The sequence below is a fragment of the Lipotes vexillifer genome, unplaced genomic scaffold, assembly GCF_000442215.2.
Source record: "Lipotes vexillifer unplaced genomic scaffold, Lipotes_vexillifer_v1.1 scaffold112, whole genome shotgun sequence".
Taxonomy (NCBI): Eukaryota; Metazoa; Chordata; class Mammalia; order Artiodactyla; family Lipotidae; genus Lipotes; species Lipotes vexillifer.
Window position 1 is genome coordinate 1895686 of NW_006776285.1, and position 9741 is coordinate 1905426.

Below are 9741 nucleotides of genomic sequence, written 5' to 3' on the forward strand. Positions count from 1 at the left end.
TAATTGTTAGTATATAGAAATGCAACTGATTTTGGTGAGTCGATTTTGTATCCTGCAACTTTGCTGAATTTATTAGTTCTAACAGGTTTGTGTGTGTGTGCATGTGTAATATTTAGGGTTTTCTACATAAAAGATCATGTCATCTGCAAACAGATAATTTTACTTTTTCTCTTCCAACTTGGATGGCTTTTATTCCTTCTTTTTCTTGCTTGATTGCACTGGGTAGTACTGACAATACTATGTTGAATAGAAGTGGTGAAAGTGGGCATCCTTATCTTATTCTTGATCTTAGAGGAAAAGTTTTCAGTCTTTCACCATTGAGTATGGTATTAGCTATAGGCTTTTTTTATATTGGCTTTATTATGTTGGCGGTTTATTATGAAGGTAATTTCCTTCAGTTCCTATTTGGTTGAGTGTTTTCACATGAAAGTGTGTTAGATCTTGTCAAATACTTTTTCTGCATCAGTTGAGATGATTATGTGCTTTTTGTCCTTCAGTCTGTGAATTTGGTCTATTATATTGATTGATTTTCATATGTTGACACATAGTTGCCTTCCAGAAATAAATCTGACTTGGTCATGATGTATAATCCTTTCAATGTGCTGTTGAATTTAGTTTGCTAGCATTTTGTTGAGGATTTTTGCATTAATAGTCATCAGGGATATTAGTCTGTAGTTTTCTTCTAGTATCTTTATTTGGCTTTGGTATCAGGGTAATGCTATCCTCATAGAATGAATTTGGATGTGTTCCCTTCTGCTCAACTTTTTGCAAGAGTTTGAGAAGAATAAGAGTTAATTCTTCTTTAAATGTTTGGTAGACTTCAGTAATATCAGCCGGTCTTGAGCTTTTCTTTGTTAGGAGAGATATATCCATTTATCTCTCTCTGTATATATCTCCTTGTCATTAGAAACTATAAATAATATACATGATTTGGAAATCAGACTGTACCAAACAATGGCCAGAGAAGAATCATCCATTTTATGCCTTCTCTTTTTTTAAAAAACTTTTTTAACATCTTTATTGGAGTATAATTGCTTTACAATGGTGTGTTAGTTTCTGCCTTATAACAAAGTGAGTCAGTTATACATATACATATGTCCCCATATCTCTTCTCTCTTGGGTCTCCTTCCCTCCCACCCTCCCTCTCCCACCCCTCTAGGTGGACACAAAGCACGGAGCTGATCTCCCTGTGCCATGCGGCTGCTTCCCACTAGCTATCTGTTTTACGTTTGGTAGTGTATATATGTCCATGCCACTCCCTCCTTTTGTCCCAGCTTACCCTTCCCCCTCCCTGTATCCTCAAGTCCATTCTCTAATAGCTCTGAGTATTTATTCCAGTCTTGCCCCTAGGTCCTTCATGACCTTTTTTTTTTTTAGATTCCATATATATGTGTTAGCATACGGTATTTGTTTTTCTCTTTCTGACTTACTTCACTCTGTATGACACACTCTAGGTCCATCCACCTCACTACAAATAACTCAATTTCATTTCTTTTTATGGCTGAGTAATATTCCATTGTATATATGTGCCACATCTTCTTTATCCATTCATCTGTTGATGGACACTTAGGTTGCTTCCATGTCCTGGCTATTGTAAATAGAGCTGCAATGAACATTTTGGTACATGACTCTTTTTGAATTATGGTTTTCTCAGGGTATATGCCCAGTAGTGGGATTGCTGGGTCGTATGGTAGTTTTATTTTTAGTTTTTAAAGGAACCTCCATACTGTTCTCCATAGTGGCTGTGTCAATTTACACTCTCACCAACAGTGCAAGAGGGTTCCCTTTTCTCCACACCCTCTCCAGAATGTAGATTGTAGATTTTTTTGATATATTATTGGCTATAGTGTTTGTTGCTTGTCTCTTCGAATTATTTTTTACTTGTGCATTCACTTGCATCTACTTTCCCTTCCATATAAATTCGAGACCCTTTTTTCACATACTATTATGCCAAGTCTCTGTGACCTGGCCAGAATACAGATATTCTGTGCCATGTTGTCTTGACTGACATTGCCCATTTGGTATACCTTACTTTCCCCTGATCACCACATCTCATTTACTGCTAGAGAAAATACTGTTGCTGGATTTTTCCTTTCCACCTGTCTCATGACAGAGTCCTGACCCACTTGCCCTAGTAAGGGAACACAGTTCAGAGATCTTTTGAGCACCAAACTGCTAGCTATTTGAGACTCATCTTAAACTGATGAAATACCTGTAATACAGGTTTTTGAAACATGGCTTCTATTTTTTTCTTACAATCTTTAGTCTTTCCTGATGCTCTAGACCTGACATCAGAGAGCTGGGAGATCTGTTGGGAGGTTTTTGTTTACTGATTCAATCTCCTTACTGGTTATTGGTCTGTTCAGATTTTCCTTTTCTTCGTGAAAAGGAAGTTTTGGCAGGTTGTGTGTTTCTAGGAATTTTTCCATTTCTTCTAGGTTACCCAATTTGTTGGCATACAATTGTTCATGTGATTCTTTCATAATCCTTTTTATTTCGGTAGCATTGGTTGAAATCATTTCTGACTTTTTTTTCTTTAAGGGTTTCTCAATTTTACTGATCTTTAAAAAAAAAGCAACGCTTAGCTTTATTGACTTTTTCTATTTTTTTCTATTCTCAATTTCATTAATTTCTGCTCTAATCTTTGTTATATCCATAAGATAGTAATTTTATGTTATGTTTTTTATCATAATTTTAAAATGTTTAAACATTTTTTTAAAAAGAGATGAATTTCCCTAGGGGAAGGAACAAGAGTGAGGAGAAGGGTCCTGAGAAAACTTTTGGATATTGATCAATTTTCTTGATTGTGGTGATGGTTTCACAAATATAAACATATGTCAAAACTCATCAAATTGTACATTTTACATATGTATAGTTTATTGTATGTAATTATACCTTAATAAAGCTATCAAGTTGCAGATTTCTAAAAACAAGTCAAATATTTAAATTTGCAGGCATACGTTATTCCAAATGATGTTTTTTCTAAGTGTAGTCTATTCAAAATTCCTTCACTTAAAAGTCAATATTTGATAGTATTTGTCTCTTGCACTTTGGGTGTTCCTGGTTCTCCAGTTTTGATCCTGATCTGCTATTCAATTCTGAGCCCGTCACTCTCAGTTTCCTTTGGTAGAGGCAGCACTACAAGGGACTGAAGTTCAACAGAGACATGCTCGCAACCATTTTTCAATTAGACTCTTTCATCATCTTATTTTCAGATAGATATTCATCCCATCAAAGAAGCTTGTATCTATGAAATGATCTTTTTCTCTTAATTTTTAAAAGCAGATAGTGTTTATGACACTATTGCAGACACTTCATATGTTTAACTTTGGAGATTTATTTTTCAAGAGCTTTATTTATCAACAATAAAGCCAGCAATGATGTTACACTACCCCAGATGGCTTTAAGATGCTGCGTTGCTGAAATTGTACAGTTTGTCACAGATGTGACTACTTTTACACTAGTACTTTGAAAAATCGACAACCCCTCTTTGTTAAAGCAACTGAACCTAAAATACTAATATGTGCTCTATAATATATGAAAGATGTTTTACGACAGGCAGACCTATGGGCAATTTGGCATTTTTCTCTTTGATTCTTAATTATTACCAATGTAATCATACCAGGTTCAATATAATCACAAGATTCTTCCCTGTTTTTGCCTTCAAAACTAGAAATTCCCACTTTTTCATCTAATTGATTTCATTATATACTCCACCACCTTGTACACCTACAGCAACTCCAAATTCACCTAGTGGTTTCATCTCCAATTTAAATCTACTGGCTCCAATCATCCCTGTTGAAGGCCATGGCTTCAACGTAATTTATTCAGCATTTTATTCAAAAGATATTTATTGAACGTCAAACTACGTGCCAGGGCTCTATACCAGATACATGGTAGTGAATAAGGAAAAACATAATCATTCTCATGGAATTTATAGTCTAATTGGAAGACTGATATTGAACAAGCAATTATAAGATTGATGAGTGTAACTATAAAGGAAGTACAGAATGTTTGCTATGGGAACATTCCTTTTTCCTCTGGGCTTCAGGGGTCAAAACCACTAGGTTAAAAATGAGCATGTATTCCTTCCAACTCCCTGCTCCTGGCAACCCACAGGAAAGAGTCCACATAGGGAATATCGTGTCAAGAAGTAGAAACAAGCCCCTATGACTAATTTTTTTTTTCCTTTTTAGGAAAGTAGAAGCATGCTTCCTAACAAGAGGCATTCTTCCGGCTTAGCTGCTGGCTGAGCAAGACTAGGTATTTATAACAATTCTCCTTGTTTTCTCTTGGTGGCTACAGCTGTCCCCCATATTTTATAAGCTATCCCTGTCTGGGAGATACCTAGAAACACCCTCAACAAAAGATCCCCTTCCGATGTTTTTAAACAATAGTTCAGAGAGTTGTTAGACCATATCTACAAATTGGTTTCATGAGAACCTTAAGGAGAGTTTTTGTTTTCTTTTGTTTTAGATTTCTTGACATGCCTGGGAGCTCTCAGAGAAAAGACTTTATTGACTTTAAGGTTATGTTTACAAGTCAACAGCTCAGAAACATTTTTGCTATGAAAACCATTTGGTGGCTCTACAAGCACAGGTAAGCTTGTCCAAGAGTAAGTAAACGAACAGCTTAGGCATCTTCTGAAAGATCAGTGGGTCCAAATTCAACCCCAATGTCAACAGCAGCCGAAACAACAGAAAAAGAGAGTCACACCTGGTTAAAAATACAAAAGAGAGATAAGATGCTTTTCAAAAAGGCTAACCTAGGATTATCTTTCAACCAGGATAAACCAAATAGAAGATAAATTACATGTTTGCATGCAGAACCCTATTGTATTCATGCAGACCCAGAGTCCAGGCCTGCTTAAGTGAGTTGCTTTCTCTCCATGTTTGTCACCCCACATTCCAGTTCACAGAGGAGGGGAGAGGAGTTTGGGCACCTGCCACTCAAGTCTTCCCCCAGCCCTCACTTCCTAACATCCCTGGTGCGCAGGGGTGGATCTGTGAGACTAGTTCAGCATTTTGATTGAGTCTATAATTCTTCTGGCTGACAAGGACAAAGAACTGTGCTGGCAATAGACCTAGAATAATCAGGCAGCACATCTGCTTGAATATTAGCACCTTATGGTGGAAAGAGCCCTGAACCTTGGGAAAATCATGTAACCTCTCTGGGTCTCATTTTTTCCTTGTTTTAAAATGGGCTAGATTAGAAGCCTGCACATCTGACTCACTCGGGATACTTGTTAAATGTAGGTATTTCTGGCCCATCCTTGCAGATTCTGATAAGTGATCTGGCATGAGGATGGGGGTGGGAGATAGGAGTTGGGCTAGGGATGGGAGTGTGGATTGAAATCTGTTTTCTAAAAACTCTGCTGGTAATTCTGCTGGGTGGCCAGTCAAATTCTGTTGTACATTTTTCAGGGATGATTTCAGAAAACCACAAAGTTAATATTCCACAAGGAACACACTAGTATTGTACTATGTAAAGTATTACAGTCTGTGCTGAAAGACAATATCTGGTGCTCCTTCCTCCCATCTCACAAAGACTAATCTGAGTTGACCCCAAAGTTATAAGTAGTAATAGTAACAATAACAGTAATAGTAATATTAAAGCTTATTGCATGCCAGACACTGTCCTAAATACTTCATAGGTCTTCATACAATTATCTCAACAACGCTGTGAGATAGAGTATTACTATTATCCTCATTTGACAACTGAAGAAACCAAGGCACAGAGAAGTCAAGTTACTTACTTATGGTAACACAGATAGCAAAATGGACCAGTTGGATTCAGGCTGGCTCAGAGGAACTTTCTGTCTGGAGAAACCCAAGTAGCTTCCCTGTAACATTTGGGGGCAGCATGGTTTTATGGAAAAAGCCAAGGCTTTGGTGTCAAGCACTTATTCAAATTCTGGTGCAATTACTCATTGCTTGTGTGGTCTCAAGTGACCTTACTAAAATACCATAGGCACTAAAATACCATAGGCTGGGTGGCTTAAACAACAGACATTTATTTCTCACAGATCTAAAGACTGGGAAATCTGAGATCAAGGTGCCCCCCAATTTGAGAGGCCTCTTCCTGGTTTGCAGAAGGCCATCTTCTTGCTGTACCCTCACATGGCTCAGAGAGAGAGGGCTCTGGTCTTTCCCTCTTCTTATATGGGCACTAATCCCATCATGGGGGCTCCACCCTCATGACTTCACCCAAACCTAATTATCTCCCAAAAGTACCCCCTTCACATACTATCACATTGGGGGTTAAAGTTTCAACATAGGACTTTGAGAAGACACAACATTCAGTCCATAGCACGAAGTTTCAATTTTTTTAATCTGCAAAATATATATCACAGCTATTGGTAAGGTTTGAAAATAAAATGAAATAAAATTTTTATAAGGCCATAGCTCAGTCTCATAATAAGACCAAAGTAAAACTTTCAAAAATTTTATTGCCTACATATCAGGCTCTGGCAACTAAAATCTAGAGAGTAATTACCATTTATTGTATACCATGTTTTCTAAACTGCATTTATGCATTGTACTCATTGAATCCTTCATAACACCCTTATGAGTTAAGTGTTATTATCACTATTTTATAGATGAGGAAACTGAGAGGTAAAACGTTTTCCTGAAGTCACTGCTCGTGAATGGCAGAGCGGAGAATGTAACCACAGGGTGTGCTCTGAGTGCCTCTTCTGTCTAGACAGAAATATGTGAAATTCCTTATTTAAAATTTTCGTGAAATAAATCTAAATGGATATTTTTAGGACCTAAGAGTTCTGAGGTTACAAGAAATGTTTACAATGAGCCTCAGAAGGAGAGAATTCAGTTCTTCTTTATGATGACCTCATCTGCAGACTGAAAATCAGGATACACGGGGAGGGGGAATCAGGGAGATATTGGTCAAAGAGTACACAGCTTCAGTTTCACAAGATGAGTAAATCCTAGAGATCTATTGCACAGCATAGTGCATATAGGTGATAATAATATACTATGCACTTAAAACTTTGTTAAGAGAGGAGATCTTATGTTAAATGTTCTTAAAAAAAAAAAAAGAGGGAGGAATGAAGCTCAGAGGTGATGGTCATGGTTTTGGCATTGTTCACAGCGACAGTCTCATGTGTGTACACTTTATTTCAAACTCACAAAAATGTGTGCATTAAATACGTACAGCTTTTTTGTGTGTCAATCGTACCTCCCCCTGCCCCTCCCCAATCCAGAGACGTGATCTTACAGTGGAGCAAAATGGCTAAAAAAGAATCTAGGGTCCATAGTCTCTGCTTTGCCCCTGTCCCACCCTCTACTCTTGACATCTATTACCCAAGGCCAACTTCAAAGGGAGAAAATATAGCTCTGAAATCATTAGCCTAAGGGCAACATTCTTTTCTAGCTCTAGAATTCTTTAGTGTATGAGCTGTCATCCAGCCCTTAGTTCTCTGTTTCTGATTCACCAGTGGAGTGCAGAAACATTTAATACTCTCTCCTTTGGAATAATTCTTCTGTGACCTTTTCACCTCCAGCCCAGCATGTAGGCTGAACATCTCGGTTAAAGATAGAAAAGCTTCATTTTCAGGGGAGATGATAAACAAACTGGGATTGAGTTTCCTTTTTAGGAAAAATTTTCTAGATTAAAAAAAGAAAGCAGTATTATTTTAATATTTTTAAAATGTGTTGGTTGTGAAATCTTTGGAAAACAATATATAGTATTGAAAATTTCTGAAGAAACTGCATTGTAATCACAAAACCACACAACTGGTATTAGAAACAAAAGTACTGACAGAAAAGCCTCTTTTCCAACATAACCGGAAAAATGGATATAACCACGGAATCTCTATTTGACAGAATCCAAACACCTGGCTACTTAAGGTAACCACTGGAGAGGCTGGAGGTCAAGTCCAAGGAGGTGCCACAGAGAAACCACACTATTTATCCAGCCAGCGCAAGACAGTTAATCAATCACAAAGACAGAAAAATGAACAATGAGACTTCTAGAATTTAAAGAAGTTATAACCCCAGGAATCCTGGCTCCATTGATGGAACGACTCCTCAAGTTAATAATGGACAGACCATACCATTATCTGAAGGGAGATAAGCAAAATATGTAGGGCTCTGGCACAGCTGCACTGAGCCACTTAAGGGAATAGCTCTTGGAGAAGGGTCTATGAGTAATGGCCTGGTATTAACATTTAGTGATAATTAAGCAAGCATTGTTATTCACAATAATTGTGGCACAACACCAAGAAGTAATCAAAAATTTATCCATGTGTTTTTGTGTCTTAACCTTGCTCCTGAACTTATCTTATCTTTCCAATCTATAATTTTAATTTGGTCCAGCTTTCCTTGGCCATTTAGTTTCAATTTTATTTAATTGTTATATAAATAACCTTAAATCCCATGGAGAATCAGCAGATCACTAATTAATTAAATACTTATTAAGACAATGACAGCAAGAAATTTCTCTCTCTCTCCTCTCTTTTTTAAACAAAAATTGTTTGAGAGTCCAGTGGTCTCAGACCTAAAGTATTTGGCTTTACCCTTTGTTCAGGACTCCTGGAAAGCTGGGGTGCGCTATTGATCTACAATTAAGGTGACAATTCCCCCTCCTTCCTCTTTTGCCCCACGCTTTGCATGTAGAAACTGAAACTTTGGGATTTTACAATGTGCTAGCACTCTAAAAAACTGTTAATATAACTGCCTTTTTGGTTGACAGTTTTGTAGTTACTGTAACTAATTTGAGCTAAAAGATGAAGGAGAGATTTGTGCACATTCAAACAAAACCTAGTATTATTTTGAAAAAAAAAAAAGCAAACAACTCAGTTTCCATAATTACTTTCAAAGGACAACCATCAGAACAATATTCTTTCCCCCAAAGTGGGAAATTTTAAAAAATATATATTTTAAAGGATTTTGCAACTGCAAAACAGACAAAAGTCCCTCCACTTAAAATGTAAGGTGAGGGCTTCCCTGGTGGCCCAGTGATTGAGAATCCGCCTGCCAATGCAGGGGACATGGGTTTGAGCCCTGGTCTGGGAAGATCCCCGATGCTGCAGAGCAACTAAGTCCGTGCGCCACAACTACTGAGCCTGTGCTCTAGAGCCCGTGTGCCACAACTACTGAAGCCTGCGTACCTAGAGCCCATGCTCCGCAACAAGAGAAGCCACCGCAGGGAGAAGCCCACACACCACAATGAAGAGTAGCCCCCCCTCGCCACAACTAGAGAAAGCCTGCATGCAGCAACAAAGACCCAACACAGCCAAAATAAATAAATTTAAAATGCGAGGTTAATAAACTACAGAAATCTTGCTAAACTAATGAATGAGACGTGTTTCCCGAGCGCTTCCTGTTGTAGTTGAGGGAAGAAGTGCCTTTCCCCACCCCTCCCACACCCTGAAGGAAGAGCTGGAGCAAGAGGCCTGGTGAGAGGCCACCAAAGGGAGGGGTTTATCCCTTCCCAGTGGGCCTGGGTACAATGATGCTACTGGGACAGCATGCTGGTTGAGTACAAGCCTGGCTGGAATTCCCCAAAAAGAGGCACAGCCAGGGTGGGGCAGAAGCACAGGTCTCCAAATTCATAGCTGCTATCAGTTTCCCAAACAGTTTTTAGAATCCACAGGGCTGGGAGTGGAATACGTTATGCTCAGTATGGTTTGGTTTGCAAATCTGGGAAGTGAGCCAGATAAGAGTTTTCTCCCATGATGCTGGAGATGATGTGTGCTCTCCAGAGACGCAAAGTTTCAGACTC

At 38.3% G+C, this 9741-nt stretch overlaps 1 pseudogene; it reads right to left on the reverse strand.

The window, feature by feature from the left end:
• LOC103087709 (single-stranded DNA-binding protein, mitochondrial-like) overlaps positions 1-2236 on the reverse strand; it is a 37740-nt pseudogene extending 35504 nt beyond the window's left edge.
• Positions 2237-9741: the final 7505 nt, after the last annotated feature.